A 22,190-nucleotide genomic window follows, 5' to 3' on the forward strand; every position below is an offset into this window, starting at 1 on the left:
ATACACACACCCCACCACAGACGGTATAGGTATTGGTGGAATCCTCACTGTCAGGCTCTCCCCTTGGACCTTTGCTTTTAGCTATAGCCATACTATGGGGTGAAACTGTCAGTTACCCCTCCCACATACAGCCCCTGAGCCTCTGGCATTTCCCATCATTCCTGGCTTCCTTTTGAGCAAAGAGGTGCCTGTCTCCTGCAGTTGCTATTGTATACAGTGACAAAGGGGGCTCCAGGATTAGTACTGCCATGCCTTGTGCTGGGGAGGGGGAAGTGGCTCTCCCTCACAGCATTCTGCTGGGTCAAAGACACCCAAGTCTCTTAAGTTTCTACCTTCCATCAGCAGCCTCCTGTTCCCTCAGATATGCTAATGCATTTTCCCAGCAATGGAAATGTTACAGGGGTCACACAATGGTAGAAATCAATGGAAAATATCTTTGCCTTAATGTGGTAGTTGGGTGGGACAAAGATAGAAAAACAAGAGCAGTGTAAAGGTTGGTACTAGAATCTCAACTACACATTGCCTGAGCTTCTAGGATTTAGAAACAGTACAGCAAAATGCCCATCATTAAAAATAGCCAAAGAAAGCCAGTGAACAACATTGTAGTTATACCAGAGACCAAAGAAGTTGTACAGAATATTTTTGAAAGCTGCAGCTTTAGTTTCTACTTTGTTGGGGGAGTGGTAGATTATTCATCAAAATTTCAGCTCCATACAGTCACAACCTTTTGTGAAGTTAAAGTAGTCACCATGTAATGATCACAGAGACTGATGTATCATCATTAGAAAGTGAGAGGCAATACTGTCCAGTGGGAAGAGCACTGGGTTGGAACTCAAGAGATCAGGGTTCTGTTTGCAGCTCTGCCACTCACCTGCATTGACTAAGTCACTTGATTTCTCTGTGCCTACGTTCCTCATCTCACCCTTTGTCCTGTCTGCTTGTCGTCACTGTTAAAAAAGGTGTGTTTTTACCACAGGATAATGAATGTGCATTAGCTCTCTCACAGTAAAATCTTAGTAAAGACTAGGCACCTGTAGTTTCATTACAAGGTAGATAAGCGAGGTCAATCACAGCTGGGGTGAATACATGCTGACCTTACCTAACTATCATGTGGTAAAAAAGACAGGTGCCTTGTCTCTACTAGGATGTTACAGTGAGATAGCTACTGTACATTAGCTATCTCACTGTAAAAACCACCTGATTGGCAGGGAAGACATAGCCTTACGTTGTAAGCTCTTCACAGCGAGAATTGTCTCGTCCTATATTTAAACAGCGTGGCCCTTATCATAGTTGGGCGTCAAGGCACTGCTATAATATAAATAACCAATAACATGCTTAGCTTAGTAATGAAATGAATATAATGCCCATTGTTTAACTGTAATAAGTATATTTAAATGGTTGACCTTTGAGTGCTGCCTTGATGAAAGTTAGAATTGTTGTTGGCTTCCAAATGGGTTTGCTATATTGAAGCAGTGCTATCACAAAGACAGGTCTGACATCCCAGCCTAGTGCATGTGATCTGTACTGTCCTGCAGGAGACCTAGGTTTTGGTTCCCAGGGCACATCTCTCGTGTAGGTTTAAGTTCTGTGCTCTAGTTCTCTGAGCGCTAGCAGGGGAGATAGTGCCTTGGGACTCTTAACAAGAAGCTCCTCTGACCAATTAAAGTGCCACATTGACAGGTTCAGAAGGGAGTTCTGACTGACAAAAAATCCACTAGGCCTGCTGAACGTTCAGAGGCAAAACAGTTGCTGAAATGTATGTACTTTTTCTATCCAGTCTAGCTTTTTGTGTTAGTGTATAAATATGTATGTGGCTACGTAAAACAGTTACATACTTGAGTTACTAGGGCCGTTACGATGGTTTTATTAATTAATACTACTTGCAGTGAAATAAGAGTTTGAATTGTCCTTGAGTTTAAACATTAAAAAAGAAGGAATGCATGTCTTATTGGAAGAGAAAAATGTCTTGTGTCTAATATGCCTCAAAAACATTATAATGCATCATAGATTTTTGGTACAAGCCAGGCCACTTTTCTGAATGAGGAAGGGACATCTGCAGATCCAAAGGGACTGGAGGCCTGGACGGGCAAGTTATAGCAATTTGCCACAACCACTTTTTTAGAACATGTTGTTTTTAAACCAAGTGTACAAGATCAAACTGCAGCTTATGCAGCCAGGAACAAGGGCTGATACAGACCTTGGCAGCTTCATGGGAATCATTTTTACATAAGGGTGAATTCTTGAATAGTTTTTCCAGTACCTTAAGTATAAGCTTGCTTCTCTTCATCAGTGATACTGATATTTTACTTATGTCCTCATCCTGAAAATATGCATATAAACAGTACTGTGGTCATTGCAAGGAAAATTATCTATCTATCTATCTGTCTTTTCTAGGGTACTTAGTACAGGACTGTCAAATTCATGTTATCTAGAGTTACAGAGAAACTGTAAATATAGTAATTAGAAACATGCAGCATTAATTTCTAGTGCTTTTGCACTGAAATTGCTTTCTTAATCTTGGCATGCAACAAAGCAAAGAACACCCTTTGCTACCTCAATAACAGTTTTATAAGGTGTTTAAGTACTTTAACATATCAAATGATCTTCCATAAAATATACTGAAAGACAAGGGAAAATAAATCAGTCTTCAGGCAGTGCTTTGCATTCCCATTTCTTACTCTCTTGGCTTGGATAAGGAGACAGTAGGATTATAGTGCCCAATTCTATCCCCTTTGGCTAAATCAAGAGGATACTGATGGACTCTGAAAGGACACCTGTGTTATACTGCTTGGCTGGAAGTATGTTCACCATGATCTAGGCCTTGAGGATAGTTAAGTGGGGAAGCATTAATGGATCTGTAGGGCATTGAGTGGGTGTGGGGGGATTTGAGATGAAGTGGCCTCAAGTTGAGGGGAAGAAGTGATCATCAGCATGTGTTCTATAATGTAACTAAAGGAAATGTCAACCCCTTGCTTGATTAGCTAAGTAATAGCATGGGATGGCTTGGAATTTGTGCCCTTCTGATCAACAGTTTTCTAGGTTACTAGAAATTTAATTCAAGGTCGTCATGCAGAAAAATGATGTAGCCCCAAAGTAACATATAAATGCTGAATAATAGTGAGTGTGCAATTCACTGCTGGAAAGTTAGAGCTCATAAACACTAGTGAGAGAGCAGAAATCAGTTTCAACACAATTTTTTCACAATCTTGAGCATTCACTAAGAGTGTCAGATGTCAAGCAGAGATGAGACTGGAAGAATCCGCATTTCTTAAGCAATGTAAAATGTTGCTAGGACTCTGTGAACTATTACCTTTTACTTGCAACATAGAGACTAGAAATTTTGATACATACAACAGCTTGATAAGCCACCAGCCGTTCTAAAACCTTGATCAAGAAAAGATGAGTTAAAAGAAGGGTTCATTTCTAAGGACCCTACTGTGCCAGGTGTGTTTCTTGGAACAGCTAGAGTCTAAAAAGGAGAAACATGCTGAACCTTGTAATCAGAGACCCAGGTCTGGGTCTTGATCCCTACCACAAGGATCTCAAAATCTAAACCAGATTCCTATTGACTTAAATGTTCTTTGGATCGGACTTTTAGTCAAGAGAGCAAGTAGAATGTTGCAAAATACTAATAATATCTGTAATGACAGTTGAGAAAATTAGGCCAAAAGTTTCTAACAGATGCAAACCAGGCATAGAGCAATTTAAGATTGCCCTTGGTGGATTTAAGATTGTTTATGTGATTTGTTTTCTATTTGGGGTAAATCTTGTCCTTTAAAAAATGGCTAACATTTCTCAACAGATACTTGCCTGTGAAGTGAAAATCCATGCTGCATGTAGCATGGATTCTATGATAGCAAAAATCCTAAAAACCTGTTTTCCATCAGAGAACTAGCAAATTCCATAATTAAGATAGGATATTTCATGTGTTGACTGTCATAAAAGCAGCACCACTAGCTACAACCCTCTGTGCTCAGCAGCATCTAAATCAGATAGAGTGAGATTAGCTCCTTGATCCAGATTGGTTTTGTGAGGCAGAACATGTTGATCATCTTGTGGATTTACACTAGAATTACAGTAGTTAAGATAGGACACATTTTGCAAGGATACCTGTGCTTCATGCCATTTGGATACTTTCCATTTTAGAATCGCTTCTCACACTGGGGGTGGGATCTGATGTAGGTGTCCATATTTATCCGACTTGGGCATAGGTGCTTGAACTATGGGTGCTGGGGGTGCTGCTGCACCCCCAGGCTTGAAGTGGTTTCCATCATATACAGGGTTTACAGTTCAATGGCTCTCAGCACCCCTACTATACAAAGTGTTCCAGCACCCCAGTACTGGGGCATAGACTCCCATTGACTTAAATGGAGCCAGGATTTGATCCTAAATTTTTGATACCTGAGATTGGGGTTCAGTTCCTGGCTCTGTCACAGAGCTTCTGTGTCTTAACTTGGACAAATCACCTAATTGCATGGTGCCTCAATTTCCCCTCTGGAAAAAGGAGATACTTCCTCATCTGATGGTGGGGTTGGGACATAAACATTAGCAAGTGCTCAGATACTACAGTCATAGATAAGATGTAGGTATAAAAAAATAACATTTCTTCTGAAATGACTATAGATGGCAAATACAGCGTAAATGATCGGTGTGACAAAATAACATTGCATTGGCTCTGCATGGGTGGAAACACTATTATGAATTTTACAAAGCCACAGGACTGTAATTTACTAGCAAAATATTGGGCAACAGCAAGTAAAGAAAATCGCATCTATCTATGGTATTTATCACTGTACTTTAGCTAAGAGCTATAAAAACTATGACCACAATATAACTAGAAAGAGTCCACAAAGGTCCATAACTGTTTGTTTACCAGAGGCCTACCCCTTCCAACCGTTTTCCCTGTAAGAACTTCTAGCTCAAGAATTGCCTTTCGTCTTGTGGGTTCCAGGACTAGCTGCTCCAAGAAGCAGTCATTTAAGGTGTCAAGAAACTTTATCTCTGCATCCTATCCTGAGGTGACATGTACCCAGTCAATATGGGGATAGTTGAAATCCCCCATTATTATTGAGTTTTTTATTTTTACAGCCTCTCTAATCTCCCAGAGCATTTCACAGTCACTATCACCATCCTGGTCAGGTGGTCAGTTACCGCCTGACCAGGAGGGTGATAGTGACTGTGAAATGCTCAGGGAGATTAGAGAGGCTGTAAAAATAAAAAACTCAATAATAATGGGGGATTTCAACTATCCCCATATTGACTGGGTACATGTCACCTCAGGATGGGATGCAGAGATAAAGTTTCTTGACACCTTAAATGACTGCTTCTTGGAGCAGCTAGTCCTAGAACCCACAAGAGGAAAGGCAATTCTTGAGCTAGAAGTTCTTACAGGGAAAACAGTTGGAAGGGGTAGGCCTCTGGTAAACAGACAGTTATGGACCTTTGTGGACTCTTTCTAGTTATATTGTGGTCATAGTTCTGGAAGCTAGTTCTGGAAGGTAAACATGGGGAGTCATATTTTGTGCTGACTTAATGCTATTCCAATGTCTACAGCCTAAGTCAGCACAGAATTTGGCCAAACAAATCTACAGCCTGTGGCAGCTAGTCTCAACGGGCTCTTCCTTTCTTCTTTCCCTTTAACAAAGAACTGTTATATAGTCCATCAAAACTGGGACTCTGTTTTAATCCTTTTCAAACAGATCTAAAATGGCTAATCCCTAAATTTAAATCATACTATTTAAATAGATTGTTAAATACTGTCCCCGTGAAAGCATCTTTTTATACCTAAGCAAAAGGGTCATGTTCACCTAGACTGATAGCACTACACAGACAACACACCTGTCTTGAAGCATAGAGGGACTGGTGGTAAACAAGGGCTATTTTTTGGATGGAGGTATGAAAATAAACAGAATGCAACTTTCAGTCAGGTTATGGGAAAGTGAAATTGCTTTACAGAGGCTGCGGATAAGTTACCCTGTAAACTTTTGTTACTTATCTGTTCAATTGGGAAAGTATAAAAACATGTCTTAAAAATTTGATCCCCATGTTCTGGAAAAGGGGTTTGAGAATGTTTTATTTTTAATGTTTCTAGGCTGCATATGTGATCAGAAAAGCCTCCAGTTTAACTCAGGTTGAGGAACTGGATGGCAAAAGATCTGCCAGATCATTCAGCCCTTCTTCCTGTTAGTAAAGCACTTTAATAATGTTTTGTCCTGTCTCATTTTAAATGTTCCAAGCAATGGAGCTTTCACCACTTCCTGTAAGAGTTTACCTGTCAGGGAAATTTCCCAGATATCCAGCCTAAGTTTCCCTTTCTTAATTTCACCCTATTACTTGTAGTTAGTTACCCCCTTCTGTTATACTAAATTAATATTCTTTCTTGGTGTTTGTTTAGTACACTAGATTGATCCCCAATTCAGCAGAACACTTAAGCTCATGCTAAGAACATGTGAACTATCACACCTTTTCTCGAAGTGTAGACATACCCTTAGTGTGTGTGATCATCTATCCCTCTTGGCATTGGACCTAGCAATGATAATAGCCACCTTCTTCTCTAGCTCAAGAGGCATAGGCCCTATGCTTTAGATGCCAAATGTCTCGGGGTTCGCTCCTTACTGATATCTGTGGTATTTGCATCTACATGTCCATGGTTTATGAGTATATTCTATGTATATTTTGTAATGGTTCCTACATCTTCTTTTAATTGTTGTATGTAGCCTAGTTACTCATGCATAATATGCATCTTAACTATTTAATTGCATTCTATCCCAGGAAGAAATCCAACTATATGCTAGATGCAATCCACTTTTTACCAGCGGAAATATTACTGTTAAAACATGTATTTTGGGGATGGATTTTAAGCAGCAATCTTAGCAGACATATCCTTGAGCCTCTCTAAACCTCTGCTCCTGCCTTCATCTGATGTGTTTCTACCTTTGGATTTGAGCAATGACCACTTCCTGGAAGGAAACACTGAATGAGAGGAAAAATGGAGGGAAAGGAGGGGGAAAACCAGTGTTCTTAACCCCCAATCCATGGGGATTCTGAGTGTTCGTTCAGATTTTCTTCTCTTTTTGGAATCCTCATTCCAGGGTATTAATGTCATGTGGCATATTTCTGAGATGGTCCAGAGGTGAAATCCTGGTCATTTATTTGCTATGGGCAAGATTCTGCTACCCTTACTTGGTGAGAATTCTTCTGTGCTGCCTCACAGAGATTACTCCAGGCCCTTTAACTCAACCTCTTAGTGGGCCTGTTGACTGGAAGACTCCTGTGGTAGCAGATCATCTGCTTCTGCCACAAGTCCACCTGTCCCTGTACACAACTCTGCAAGTGGACTATACAGGGTATGCATGTCCCTTGCACAGCCTCCCCACAGCCTAATCCCTGCCCTCCTTGCACAGTAGACCATTGCTCTGAACCTTTAAAAGGAGCGATATGCTCTTATCTTAGTCCCCATTTGTGCATGTCAAAAACCACGACATAATTCAGCATTGTCAGTGTCTCTGCTCAAGGAAGATTCAGAGATATATTAGCAGGGGTTAGGACTGAGGTATGTTGGCAAAAGGGGTATGGGAAAGCTCGCTAGAGTGACAGTCTGGTATTGACATCTCCTCATCAATTATTGGGAGTGGACCACATCCACGCTGGTTGAATTGGCCCTGTCAACACTCATTCTCCATTAGGAAGGTAACTCCCTTCTCTTCATGTGTCAGTATATTTATGCCTGCATCTGTAATTTTCACTCCATGCATTTGAAGAAATGGGTTTTTTTTACCCATGAAAGCTTATGTCCAAATAAATCTGTTAGTCTTTAAGGTGCTACCAGGCTCCTCGTGCCAGGACTCTCCGTCAGTGGCCTCACTTTCAGGAACACATAATTCACTCACATATTTTGTTTAGTAAAAAAAGTGGGGAGAGGGAATAACAAAGGCCTGAATAATTTTCCAGTGCAAAGGAGAAAAATAGTATCCCACTGCACCATATTTAGGATGGGTCTGATGAGCCAAATGTTTGCAAGGGGATCAGAGTATGCCAGCAGGAGTCACTCTAAGCCTCCTAATGGAAATTTAGGAAGTTAACAGAAGTCTTCAAAATAATCAAAGATTGAGATGAATCATTTAATTGCAGGTGATAATGAACATTTAAAGAACACCAGTATTAGTACGTTCTGCAGCATTCTTGATCATTTATTAGTTTTACTTCTGCATGATATGGTTGCCTTTTGATTTTATTTTATTTTTTAACTAATTTTTTAAAATATAATAAGTAAAGCTATTTCCTATAACAAAGACTACATCTATCCTGCAGACTGAAAGAACAAAGGTCTGGAGCAGTTTATATCAAGTTGCCTCAAATTTCTTAATCTCATTACCCTGCAGCAATATCTGGTGGGAGTAGTGAGTGGACCCAGGTATTTCCCTACTATTACTTGCTATTCCTAATTGTTGGCATCATCAGTGGGACCCATCTTTAGTATAAGATCAGTGTTAACTCTTAATACTCTGAGAATGATGGATCTAGAATAATAAAAAGATTCCAATATGTGTTGGTGATGGTGTATTAAAATTGTACGAGCACACACAAGTCCAAGACTTAATTGTACAGACAAAGCCTTTAATTTTTTAATTTTACCTTGTGATACAAGCTTCACTGGTTAACTGATTAGACCTCAATGAACAGTCAAAAAAGCGACAAAATAAAAAGTCTGGCCTGTTTGCATTAGTAAATATAATGAATACACAAGTGATCAGAGTGTAATGGTTCAGAGAGTTTTAAATTATAAAAGAGAGTAAATAAAACAGGATTGTGCTTCATAATATAAACTTTTTACTTTAAAAGCCCCTCTGTAAAATGTAAAGTTGATTCCATTACCTTGTATAAAGCAAACACAACATAGATCAGAAGAGCAAGTAATGCCAATTTCGAAAATGTGCCTGAAAACATAAATTCACTCATCCATAGATAATTCTAATTAGGAATTGTTTACTATAAATAAAGCCTGGATGCCTGACCTAAAGACAGCTTATATAGGGCTACTTAAAATGTTCTGCTGGACAATAGCAAACAGCAAAACATCACTAACATATTATGAGCGCTGCTTCAGGTTAACAAAAACACCCCCGCTCCCCAGAACTTTAAACTGATGGGGGGAGGGATGCTCAAATACCACGGATCCGAAAAGCCACAACTCCCCCCCCGACCCCCTCCTCCTTGAAGGAACCTGAAAAGAACTTTGACTGATGGGTGCCAGGGACTGCGGCTGCCCTGGGAAATCCGAACCGAGCAGCACATTTGGTGTAATGCAATGAGCCACCACCCTCTTGAAGAAAGCCGAGGCAAGTCGATGGCCCAGTTTTGCACCCCGGAACATGCTGCCTGGCTTTGTGGGTGGATGCCTCAGTGCAGCACATTTCCCGACCGGACTCCCTGGAGCTGAGGCTGTAAGTTGCAGAACGCCCTCTAGCCAAAGCCAGGCTGAAGACACTGACAAGCCACCCCGCATCTGACACTGAAAGCAGCTCCCAGCCCTGCCACCAAAGCTACAGTGTCTGTGCTGTACAACACGCTGAAGTCACAATGCTGTTGACGCCAACTGATGAACAGCCTGTAATTGCAATAAAATGTAACCTTGATGAGGCGGCGAGGGCAGCAGCGCAGCCCAGCCCTTTGGTGCGTTTTAAAGGGACTAGTTGAAAACAGTTCAGGAAGTGACAAGCCTATTTCCTCTCTGTTAGCAGATCGGTACGAAGCACTCCAGATCCAGCAGGGGAGTCTTGCGGGCTCCTTCTGGAGACGGATGCTGCCAACCGTACCAAGGAGCAAAACAGCCGGGTGCTGGAGGATGGGGACTTAATACAAAGAGACCGAGTAAGAGATCCCGCCAGATGAGTCGCTTTCTTAATGACATGCTGGGCATTCGCCTTGTCTCCTCTCCCCTTTTCCCCATCCCCCTGCCAGTGGTCTGGCCCTGAGCAGATATTGTTGCAATGTGTAAAATAGTAGAGCTGGGACACTTTTATTCTCTTCTTGGGGAGAGAGAGAGAAAGAAAGAGAGACTGGCCTGATGGCTTGAGGTGGAGGCTATTTATTTAATCATTTGTTTGTTTGTTTCTCTTTGTGCTTGACTGGCTCGCCTGCAGCTGAAGGGATGGGACAGGGAAGTGCCCGGGTGAAGCCAAACGAAGCAAGCAAGGGAGCAGGGTCCCGCTGAAAGTCAGGTCTTTGCATCCAGAAAAAAGGCAGAGCGAGCGAGCCAGCCAGCGGATGATTGATCCTGCGGTATTCGTTTTTATCCGGTTTATAACTTCATCTTTCTCGGCTGTCATTACAGAGCCGTTGTTAGGGCAGAGCGAAGAGGAGGGATGCGGTAGGGAGGGGGGCGGCAGCTTTCCCCAAAGTTTCGGCATTATTACAAGACGGCGCTTTTGTTGATTGAACTTTGCAGTTTAGCCCAGAGAGCTGGATACTGAGCCGCGCAGTTTTGTTTTGGTTTATTACTTTTGGACAGCTGTGGCTGCTGCTAGCCAGTGGGGATTGCAACTGGAAGCGTGTTTAGGACCCCTCCGTGGTTGGATTTGTTGCTCTTCTGTTTGTGCTGGTTAAAAATTGCATGCTTTGCATTTGCACATGGCGATAGGATCCGTCCTTGAAAGGTTCTTGTAAAGTCACATTTTTGTAATACGTCATTGATTTGTCAGTCCCAGTGGAGTTTATTCCCCAAGCTTGATGGCTTTTCTCTGAGGGTTAAAAGAAAGAAGTAAATCTGATCATAAACAGGCTTGCAAAGCCGACATGCGTTCTGTTGTCCCTGAGTGCTTTATAGTCCACTCCAGAATAACATTTGTCCACAGTGCTCTATATATGTATGTAGGGCCCACTGAATACTGTAGCAGCAATATTTTCTGCAGCTACTTTAACTGGATATTGTGTCTCTTGTCACTCAGGCGTCACACTGCTGTGCTGAAATACAGCTCCTTAGTTCTTTATGCCTCAGTGTGTATTTTAGACATACTGTACTTTGATGGTGAACAAAGAACAGCTCTTAGCTCCCTATGATAAATGGTATTCGGCCTCCTACAGGCTATACTCTTGAGCATTATATATACATTATGTTCTTTGACTATAGGGTACCCACTGGTAAACTGTACATTTTAACTTTAGGTGCATGTGTGTCAATGCTTTTGTACAAGCCGGTGTATACGTTCCTATATTCAAAGCAAATTAGCGCTATGGTTGGCTGTTGTCAAATATGATGTTAGGATTTATTGCTCCCTTATCTTTTTTGGGGTTGTCTTAAGGCCAGTACAAATGTTTTCTATATGCTGAGAGAGATATTCAAATAGCTTTTCCTCATTAAAACATGATAGCATAGTTCCATGTGACTTCCTTGCATATGTGCTAATAGCTGTACTCACTGGTAATAGCAGACTGATTTCTTGCTGAGCCTACTTAAAGCAGGCAAATAGATGGCGGCAGCATTAACTGGCCCATATGGTATATGATCTTGTTAGCCGAGAAAATCATGTATGTGAAAACTCATTACTAATGCTGACAAAAGTAACAGCTAGTCTTGTGAAATTATTATATTTGTTGTCAATTTTGTCATAGGCTCTGATTTCATCTTAATTCTAATACACTCTGTGACAAACCTGGTGTAGCTAAGATTTGAGACTGGGTTATTACGTGTTAATACTCTGTGCACTTTTTCCACCATAAAATAAGTTGGGAATGGAAACAAACTGTGTGTCTCCATATTTGTATTAAGCAACAGAGAGTCCTGTGGCACCTTTAAGACTAACAAAAGCTTATGCTCCAATACATCTGTTAGTCTTAAAGGTGCCACAGGACTCTCTGTTGCTTTTTACAGATCCAGACTAACACGGCTATCCCTCTGATACTTGACATATTTGTATTCCTACCCATTTTTTGGATCATGGGTATATTATATCCTTGCTGAAATGATGTAAGATTGTGCTTTCATTTGTACTCCCAGCAGTACGGTGCATACAGACTGCCCTGAGTTCAGGAGACTTTAGTGGTGAGTTGGTTATAGAGAAGCTGTATCAAGCTATAGAACCAAGCAAACTATAATGGTGAAGCTGGCATGTGCTGAGAAAATGGCATCCATAAAGTGCTTTAATGTACATTTGTTGCAGGAAAAATGGACAAATTCAAGACAAATTTATATAGCCTAGTCAATGAGGGTTGGGGATGGAGTTACCCTTCAAGAGTTTGGGCTGTAGCGAACAACCGTTTCTCTTGTGTTAGTATTTGTATGCTCTGCCTGTGTAATTTTTTTTCTGAATGTATCAATTTATTCCACTGTCCTTCCAGACTGGGAGTAATGGTTAGCACAGCTGAAACTTGAAAGTTCAAACCACCAGCTACAAAACTCTGATCCACCTAGCTGTACCAGGACTTAAATGCACAGCAGGACAGAATTTGACTGAACGTATTGCATTGACGCACTTGCCAGCGCCATCTTTAGCCATTTACAACTTTTCCCTTCAACGAGTCCCTCATTTCTTCACATTATTTCTTCCTGTTGGTAGCCATATTGTAGAATTTTACTTCCTGATACCAGGGATGAGGGGCTTATCTAAGTATTATTAGGTGAATCAGTCCAACAGAGAGTAATGAAGAGCAATTTGACTACCTTTATAGAGAAGTCCAAAGGAGTTGAATACATCTGGGTTTTACGTACATTTAATTGGGTTCTGTAGAAATTATTCTACAAATCTCTGAAGTAGTTTAGCCATTCTACAACGTACTATAGCAAGGATACATGTCTCCACTAAATTATATGGGATTGTTCAAAATACCTACAGAGAGGTTATCATTTTCTTTGAATTGTTTAAGACTTTTCTCCCCAGGAGTCTTAAAAGATTTAATTTCCTTGACATCAAATAATATATATGGCGTTTGTAACAGAGTGCAAGGTCATGCACAATGAGTAGTTCAAAGGATTCATTTTCCATGCAGCCAGCATATATATCTTTAGCAGTCTTCAACTGGATTTGTAGTTTGGAAATGTACCCATCTGCTTAAAAATCCCTCTAATGTGACATAAAAAAAAGGTAGGAATAATTTGTTATATAACATGCTGATAAACTCAGCTTCAGCTGGAGATTCAAACCAGATGTGGATGTTTTCTTTTTAAATGCTCAAACAACAGTAAGAGTGTATTCTGACAAATTAAAAGCTACTTGCAAATGGCAAAGGTAACATTATCTTGGAATAACCATTTTTGTAAAAATACTGAACACTTTGAGTGGCTTTACATTTTCTTCTTCTATCCTATTTAGTTCCATCACCGTTTAGCCAGATTCTTCATCCCTCTCTTGAAGGAGCCATTTTCTAAACAGCAGTGATGCACATGGCATCTGCATGGCCTGGCCTGCTCAGCTCTGTCCCTCTCCTAGCAGCACAGCTATGATTTCTGACCCATACACAGAGTATTAGAGTATAGAATGTGTCACTGTCATAGTTCTCAACTCACAAAGTGCCCAATCCTGTAAGATAATGAGTGCCTTCAACCTGCAACTGATCTAGGACTAAATATTTACTAAGTCTGGTTGAAAAACCAGAAAATTTAAGATAGAATGTCTGTAGAAAATTTTTGGGTTGCTCAAAAAACCAAATTCTTTATGAAAAGTGTTGTCAAAATTTTCAAAATCTGAATGCTTTGATCAGCTCTAATATTTACCTATGTGGGGCCTGAGCCCACTGTAATTTTTGGGAGGAATATTCCACATTTGGAGAGAAAGAGGGAAACATTTCTTTGTCATAAAAAAATTAAAATAAAGGCACAGTGTGTGAAGTGTGTATGTAGGTGAGAGAGAGAAAATTTGCAAGGGGTCGCAGACCCAGCCCCCCGGCCTCCCAAATTGAGCTAGGTGGATGAAGGGCACACTTTAAGCACTGTCTTACCAAAGATGCTGCTCCTAGATTCCGATAGATTCTCCCCCCACACTCCCTTTTTTTCAGACCACTTTAAGCAGCACTGTTAAGGCTGTTTGAAGCTGCTCAGAGGTTTGGAATGTTAGAAGTAGCCCTGATGTAGCTGCATTAATGGGCAGAATGCAGGTGGGGGCAGTCAAAGGTGCATGATAAGTGCCATTTACTACATGCTTCAAACAGCTGCCATTTTTAAAAAAACATCTGCCATACAAGTGTTTCTTTCTTTCTTTCACCGTCAGAGGTAGAATTTCCCTCCCCAAATTAAACTGGCTTTAGAATGGCTACTGAAGACGCACTGTGCTACATACATTCACAGAACGAGATGATCCGCAGCAGAAATTGCTTGCACTCTTTTCCATTTCAAAAGTGGGAAGGCAATTTTTGTTTCTGAATTTTCAGATTCAATTTTTTTGTTTCCAGGTCAGATCTAAAAGAGGAAGGGTTATATTTCCTGGTTCTGGTTTGGTTACAGGCCCGGTTTCAGAGGACAACTTACACGAGACTTCTATCTTATAAGGCAGATAGCTCGTGAGAAAATCTCAGTTATGCAGCACTATCTAATCTGAACCTAGACCTGAATCATAGTCCTGACCCAGCTCTGAACCTGATCCCTAGTATAAATGAATCAATATCTGATCCACTGCCCTCTATTGCTTAGAATCAGTAAATATGGGCTGAGCAGGCAGTGTACAACTCAGATCCAGAACTGATTTAGGCTAGGGTTCTGATATTATACAATCCACTACAATTATGTATGTAATTATTTGTACAATTTTAGTGTATTTTTTCAATATAACAGGTTGTGATTCAATTTCAACAACTTAAATGGCACAGTAAGGCATACAACTTTTGCCAGAATCAATCTACAATAGATTTGTGAGAACAGGTTTAAAGAAGCATTTTCCAGTGCATGAATAGAGGTGTAACTGTGTTTTATACAATGTGTCCATTTTATATTACTGTTCAAGTTCTGATTTTGTGACAGGCTGCTACATGTTTTGAGGCTGTTTCTTCCATCCTTTCCTTTGTCCCAAAGTTCTACAGGGTTTCTCTCCCTCACTCTGTCGAGGACACTCCTTAGCTATTTCTGAGAATGGACAAAGGAAATATATTTTCTGTGTTTTTCCTACAAAATCCCAGTTAAAGAAAAACAAAACAAACTAACAAAACCAATTTGAATGGTCTGATTCTGATTCATACCTTTCACACTGATGTGAAATTAACTTCATTTGAGTGCTTCATGATTGCCATCAGTCTACATCAAGGCAGAATTTGGACCAAATAGGGGAAGCAGTGAGAACTGCCAAAGTTGTTCACTAGTATTTAAAGGGTTTAGCCAACAGAACCAGCCTAGGGGTTTGAGATCCTCTTGGCATGTTGTGAGAGGGAGGAAATGATCGTTCTTGTAAAATGCCTGCATCCAAAGCAACTCTGTATCTTAGGGTGAAAAAACACTGAGGACAAGGTCTTGTTTCTTCTGGTGCCATGGAGAAGGAGGACAGCCACAATAGCATGAAAGAGCTAGGAGATGTTTGTACAGTGGAAACTGAAGAGTTAAGGGCATCTTTTTTAGGAACAGAGACCTGTGTTGTTGCTTTTTACCCCTCTTTCCCTGACAGGGAAGGGAGGGCGAAGAGTGTGTGGAAGAAACGATTAGGGGAAATAAAAATATTTGAAGGGCCCTGGAGGACTTTGCATTTCAAAGGTTACACTTTGTAGAATTTCGTATCATATCACCATGGGGTTTAATTTCTTTAAGGCTTCCCTCTCTTCTCCTTCTGCTGGGGACAATGGCTAGGCAAGCTTGGCAATCTGCACCAGGAACCTGTGTTTTGCATTGCAGAGGTCCTTGCAAAGCCGTTTAAGAAATATCCTACTAACAGCCTCTCTTGTGTGTCTGATCCCAGGAGAACTAAATATAAACTAATCAGCATAAGAGAAGGGAATTTTCCACCATACTACTCTGGTGAGATTGTGAGTGTATCAGCCACTAACAAGACCTGAACCTGAATGGCTGCAAATAGATATTAGAGCTCTTCATTAGCATGTAGGAAAATTCAGATTTGCACACTATCCCCATGAATATTATGAATGGAATTTTATCAGAGTGCAAATTCCAGGCCTATAAAATTAGTGCTATTCAGAATGCAGACCTACTAGCATGTTTGTTAGACTAGATGCTACAGTGATGTGTGTATTAGAAATGCCTAGGAGAGACAGATATGACATTTCAGAGAGAAATCTAATTCATCTATCTACCTACCTGCTTTTATGGCCCTCTTACCATATGCTCTGGACACCTCTGTAATGATAGAATTCATTATATGTCATGTGGAGCATGGACCTGATTTTGACCAGGTTCACACTGGTGTGAATCAGGAATATCTTCACTGAAGTTGCTGGAGCTGATTTCCCTCTCACACCAGTTTTGCAAAAGTTTTACTGCCTTCCATTGAGTTACTCCTGATTTTTACTGGAGTAAGGAAGAGCAGAATCATGCCCGAGAGCTTCCGTTTTGTTCTCTTATTTTGCATATCAGTAATGTGCATGATATACACATGATGAGGGAATTTATTGTTTTATAACAATGTTATGCTACAAATTCAGAGCCCAGCCAACTCTGACCTAGCTATTTGCTTAGGCCAGTAATGCAGAACATGGCTTCGGTACAGTGAACCAGCTAACAGATCATGAGGCTGTTTTGATTTTTTTCATACTTTTATGGGTTGTCCACCTTTAGAAAGACAAAATTTCTAAGCAAGAATTAAATTTTGAAGTTCAGCCCTGTTGGTGTGAACCTCTGGATTCAGTAATACAGAGTTTGCATGCATGCATCTGCAAGTCATCAGCACATTAAATTTGTTTTGAACATGAAGAGCCTGACCCACCCAGAATTCACACCCAGAACTACCATTGGTTTGAAGACGTTGTTTCATGGGTTCTAAACTTTGGGTATGTCTTCACTACCGGCCGGATTGGCGGGCAGCGATCGATCCAGCAGGGATCGCTTTATTGTGTCTAGTCTAGACGTGATAAATGGATCCCCGAGCGCTCTCCCGTTAACTCCTGTACTCCAGCTCAGGGAGAGGCGCAGGCAGAGTTGACGGGGGAGCAGCAGTCGACTCACTGTAGTGAAGACACCGCGGTAAATCGATCTAAGTACATCGACTTCAGCTACGTTATTCACGTAGCTGAAGTTGCGTAACTTAGATTGAATCCCTCCACCCCACCCCAGTGTAGACCAGGCCTTTGTCTAATAAGATTTGCAGAAGAAAAAGCCTGCTATCACAAGGGCACTCTGGGGAAGAAATTGTTTGACATTAATAAATGCAGAAGTATAGAAACCACAACAAATGCCAGTCATTCTTAATAGTAGAGGGACAAATTCATCCCAGTGTAATTCTGTAGTAATAATTGTATTTAAATTGAAGGTTAAAAATTAGAATAATGAATGCAAAATCTGCTGTGCTCATTTTGTGCATTGTACCAAAAAGGGCCCAAGCGAACCTTGGTCATGGTTTTTGCTTTCAGAAGATTAAATATAGCAGCAGGATTGGTGTTGCTGTATGCAGCCCATTTGAGTCATCCCTTGGGTTATGTAATTCCCTATTTTCATTGAAGTTGGCCATAAAGTTTGCTTTTGGCAGCCAAAGGCTTAGCACTTTTTAAATTATACTGTGCTGTAGGTACTATAATGAAGTGAACAAAAAGAGTTTTATGTTTGTGCCATATCTTTACAAATATGAGGCTTTGTTAGAAATGAAATTTGGCAGATGTTGATATAGCAGTTTAAAAATTTGCCAATTCTCTTGGTTGCCAGTTCAAAACCAGCTTAATCGGAAATGACCAGAATCTTTATGATGAGAAATGAGGTTTGGTGAGTGCAGTCACAAAAACAAGCACAACTGGTATAAATCCACAACTTTGTTGACAGTCTCAGTAAAGGGGCTGAGAATTGGCTGGGTGTGAAGGTGAAGCTATCCTTTTACTCCTAAATATAATATCCTTCTAGGTCAGACTTAAAACACATTATTGGGGTCCTGTGGGGAAGCAAACCTTGCAATTGCTTGTGATGTAAGATAGGAGGACTTCAGTCTCCACAGGGGGTTCAAGTACCTTTCCCTTGCACTAAATTTGCATCAAAGCATCAAAATGCTAAGGAAAAGTACAAGAGAATAGCACAAGCATGTAGGGACAAAATGTAGAAAGGCTAAAGCACAAAATGAGTTACACCTATCAAGAGACATAAAATGCAATAAGATGATGTTTTATAAATACATAAGGAGCAAGAGAAAGATGAAGGAAAGTGTAGGTCCTCTACTTAGTGAGGTAGGCGAGCTAATAATGGAGGATATCAAGAGAGCCTAGGCATGTAATGAGTGTTTTGCCTCAGTCTTCTTCTTCATCCCATGGCCTTCCAGGCATCCATCCACTCTCCAGTATAAATGAAAAGCAGACTGCTCTCATTTATGCTGAGTGTCAGTAGCCCCAAGGAGCTACTCCCACAGCTGAGGAACAGCTGGGTGAACTGGAGACCCAGCCATGCCTCTTTAGTCAGTAGCCAGAATGTGTGTGTGTGGGGGGGGAGGAGGGGAGTATACGAGATGCTATGCCAACTCTAAACCACCTGAGGATTCCCTTGTGCCAGTGGAGTGATATAAAGCAATCCAACAGGCCAACCAATCACAACACTGTTGCTTTGAAGTGGCCATTTGATGTGTTTTCAGTATTTCTGTGTTGGAATTCAGTTGCCATAACTAGGGCATCTCTATCATGAAAGGTACTGGGACTTCTTCTTAGTTCCAGCTCTGGTTCACCCGAAAGATCAGAAAGTCACTTTAAGAGATGTTTTGTTTTGTGTCTGTAATGCACATCTCCAGAAGCTTAGTTATGTGGCCATGTTTTGCCTTTGTTCTGCATGTGGATCAAGGCCTATGGTTCTATATATTTAGACTGTCCCTAACTTACACATTACAGGAAACACTCACAGAGTCTCTTTGGTCATCACCAATGCAACCTTCTACATTATATTTAGGATTTCTAGTTTTAGGTTTCAAGTTGTGGAGAAGAAATGATGAAACTAGTCCAACTCATTTTTCAGAGTTTAGGTTTTAAATCAGCACTCGTGCTAGCTATTTTGAAATGTCAAATTGTGTTGCGGCCTGCTGTTCTTCTGCATTGATGCTCCTCATGGTGACGTTATTTTGAAAACTGGTTTTAAATCTGGTAAAAGTTTGAGGTATCTATCTCATTTATTTCACATAGCACATATTGTATACTCCACTCATACGCCAACAGGTTGTTTCTGATTGTTTCTGTAAAGGTTTCTTGAGTGGCAATATGTCTGGTATAATCAGGGGTTCTCTAATATGGTTTGGTAGGAGCAGAGAGATTTCTCCCTGTAGACAGCAGTAGTGTTTTATAGGATAGCTTTTAATAGGGAGGCATCGTTGTCTAATGGTTAGAGCATGGAACTTGGGGTCAAGAGACCTGGCTTCTAGTCTCAGCTTTATCATTGACTAACTGTGTGACCATGGGCAAGTCATTTTCCCCCTCCGTGTCTTAGTTGCCTCATCTATGAAATAGGAATAATAATACTTATCAATCTTTGCAAAGTGCTATGGATGTAAAGCTTTAGGTACAAAATCAAGCCTTCTGTGCTTGAAAATAGTCATACATGTCATGAATTCACTTTAAGTGTATGTTACTAAAACCCATTATGTTTTTTTTTTTTGCCACAGCCATTAAAAAACAATATCATATAACATTTTTGAAGGGGCAAGTTTTAATACTATTAAATGGATGTCAAAACATACCATCGAGTGCAAGAACTGAAAATCAATTACAATTAGGAAGACACAGAAAGCATTAAAAGAAAAATCTACATTAGTCTTTTGTAGCATCTCCATTAACCTAGAAAAGATAACCCATTTATTGAAATATCAGTTGTGTTATAATTGAAATATAATGCAGTAGAGAGTGTTTTGCACAATGAAAGGATCATGTTTAAAGAAGATTTAAAGTTACTGATAGATTCATTTGGAAACTTATTCACCCACAGTTTCTGTTGCTCATTGTGTATGCTGTTGGTCAAAATTACTTTTCCCATAGAGGTTTTGGATGAATTGTTATTATTGGACACAGGTCAGGAGGGGCAGAGACTGGGTAAAATTGCAAACATTTTTCATACTTGCTATCTAGAACGCTAAACATTGGCTAAATAATTCAGACTATAGATGCGATCCTGTTTCCACTGATGTGAAAGGGAGTTTTGTCATTGATTTCAGTGGGTGATGGAGCAGGTCCTAGATCTCTATAAAAATTAACTACTCTGGCTATAAACCTATGAAACTAAATGAATGTACATGAATTGCATGTAGGAGATCTGCTCTTTGTCTATATATATGTATTGAAGTGAGCAATTTAATAACTCTGAATTCTTTGGAAACAAATTTATCCCAAGACTTCCCAAACAATTTTATGAATATAATACATACTCTTATATGTTTTGACAAATTAAGTATTTTTAACTTCATTTTTAAAATTCAAACTCTTATGTGATTGATTGGTTTGCTAGCACCCTTGTTATATGCAAACTATTGTTTTAGCTGTGTGCATGCCTCTTGTGTACTGTGACAATGCTGTAATTCACAGTCACAATAAGATTACAGATTTTAAAATAATAATGTCAGAACTGAACTGAAAGTCCAAATTACAGACAGCGGGTCTGATTTTTCAACCCTTACTCGTGGTTAGTAGCACTTACACATAGTCCCATTGATTTCACTGGAACACACTACTTTTCAGCATGTAAATTCAAACTAATTAGGGAGTATTAAGTTGAGCTTTATTCCTTTTTAAGGATATCTCAGTATGGTACAAAGCACTGCAAATGGAAGTGAGTCTGTCACACTGACAGAATAGTTCTCAGTTATTGAAGAAACCCTATTTTCCACTCTATGCATCTGATTAAGTGAGTTCTAGCCCACAAAAGCTTATGTCCAAATAAATTTGTTAGTCTCTAAGGTGCTACAAGGACTTCTCGTTGTTTTTGCTGATGCACACTAACACGGCTACCACTCCGAAACCTGGAAGTTCTGTCACCATCATGTGCCTATTAAACTTAGCCATTCTCCACACTAACTTCATAATGTCTACTTGTGCGCATCAAGGGAAAATCCTGATGTCCTTACTCAGTTCTTCCCAACGGTTTCTCCAAGTTGTGACTGAGTAAAACTTCAAGATTGGGCCCACAGACAAACTTCTAAAAGCAACAAACATTAACTATCTATTCTTTGATATTTATAAGAATCCTATTACCTTAGTTCTTAAGAACTTTACCATTTTCCATTATATGGACAGCAGAGACTGACTTTAGCATAAAAACAATGTCTTCTTCTCTTTTAATACTATGTGCTGTTAGTTTTTCCATGCATACTCCTCATATTGACCGTCTAACCTACAAAAATGTGACCACTAGAAAACTCTCTCATGTATTAATTGGCAGCAGATACATGCTAAAAGCTAATCAATAAGGAAGAACTCAAGAGAAGAGTTGCAAGTATGAATTGGGCATTCTGTTGGATATGGGTAGTCCAAATGTTTTCAGAAAACAAGAGGACTGTGGGTAGATGGATTTCTGCTCTGTTTAAAACTGGAGTAAGAGAGATGGAGCATGGTTTGATGTAAGAGTAGAATTAGCTCTAGTGTTTTAAATTATTGGGTTTGTCATGAATGAGCCAATCATCAGTTTCACCCACACAACAGCTTTTAATTTAATGGAATCTTTATTAATCCTTTACACCTGATGTAACTTTTGACACCTAATGTGATAAAAAGTCATATTTTGTGTTCTAACATTTCAGAATAATATCTGTACAATTTTTAAGTAGTTTTCATCCTTAAGGATCTCAAAATACTTTGCAAATTTTTTCAGTAATGTTCAGCATTTACAGTTGTTCAAAAATCAGTACAGTGTGCATTTTGCATAGACTTTTTCCTGTAATAAATACATCATTTTACTAGGTGTTATTATTTACTTATATGACGCCAAAGGTGTGCATGCTGCTTTACATATATGGGGGGAGACAAGTTCCCTGCCCTGAATATAAAATATCTTATAAAATGAGATAATCTCTCTAGCAAAAGAACTAATTAGGGAACCCTTTGATATGCACACATAATCCCTACTGTTGCTAATGAGAACTGCATGATTTTATTGAGGGCAG

The 22,190-nt window shown here is 39.9% G+C and overlaps 1 protein-coding gene across 2 annotated transcripts in view; it reads left to right on the forward strand.

Moving 5' to 3' along the window:
- Window positions 1-9,525: 9,525 nt before the first annotated feature.
- Window positions 9,526-22,190, forward strand: part of FAM53B (family with sequence similarity 53 member B) — a 135,354-nt gene continuing 122,689 nt past the window's right edge. The window contains exon 1 of one of the 2 annotated variants that reach the window (XM_034775235.1): window positions 9,526-9,870. The gene's annotated coding sequence lies outside the window, so the exon portion shown is untranslated. Of the gene's footprint in view, window positions 9,871-9,954; window positions 10,077-22,190 lie in introns of those variants that run through there. The other variant, XM_034775234.1, reaches the window with a different exon arrangement.

Source organism: Trachemys scripta, chromosome 7, assembly GCF_013100865.1.
Source record: "Trachemys scripta elegans isolate TJP31775 chromosome 7, CAS_Tse_1.0, whole genome shotgun sequence".
Classification (NCBI taxonomy): Eukaryota; Metazoa; Chordata; order Testudines; family Emydidae; genus Trachemys; species Trachemys scripta.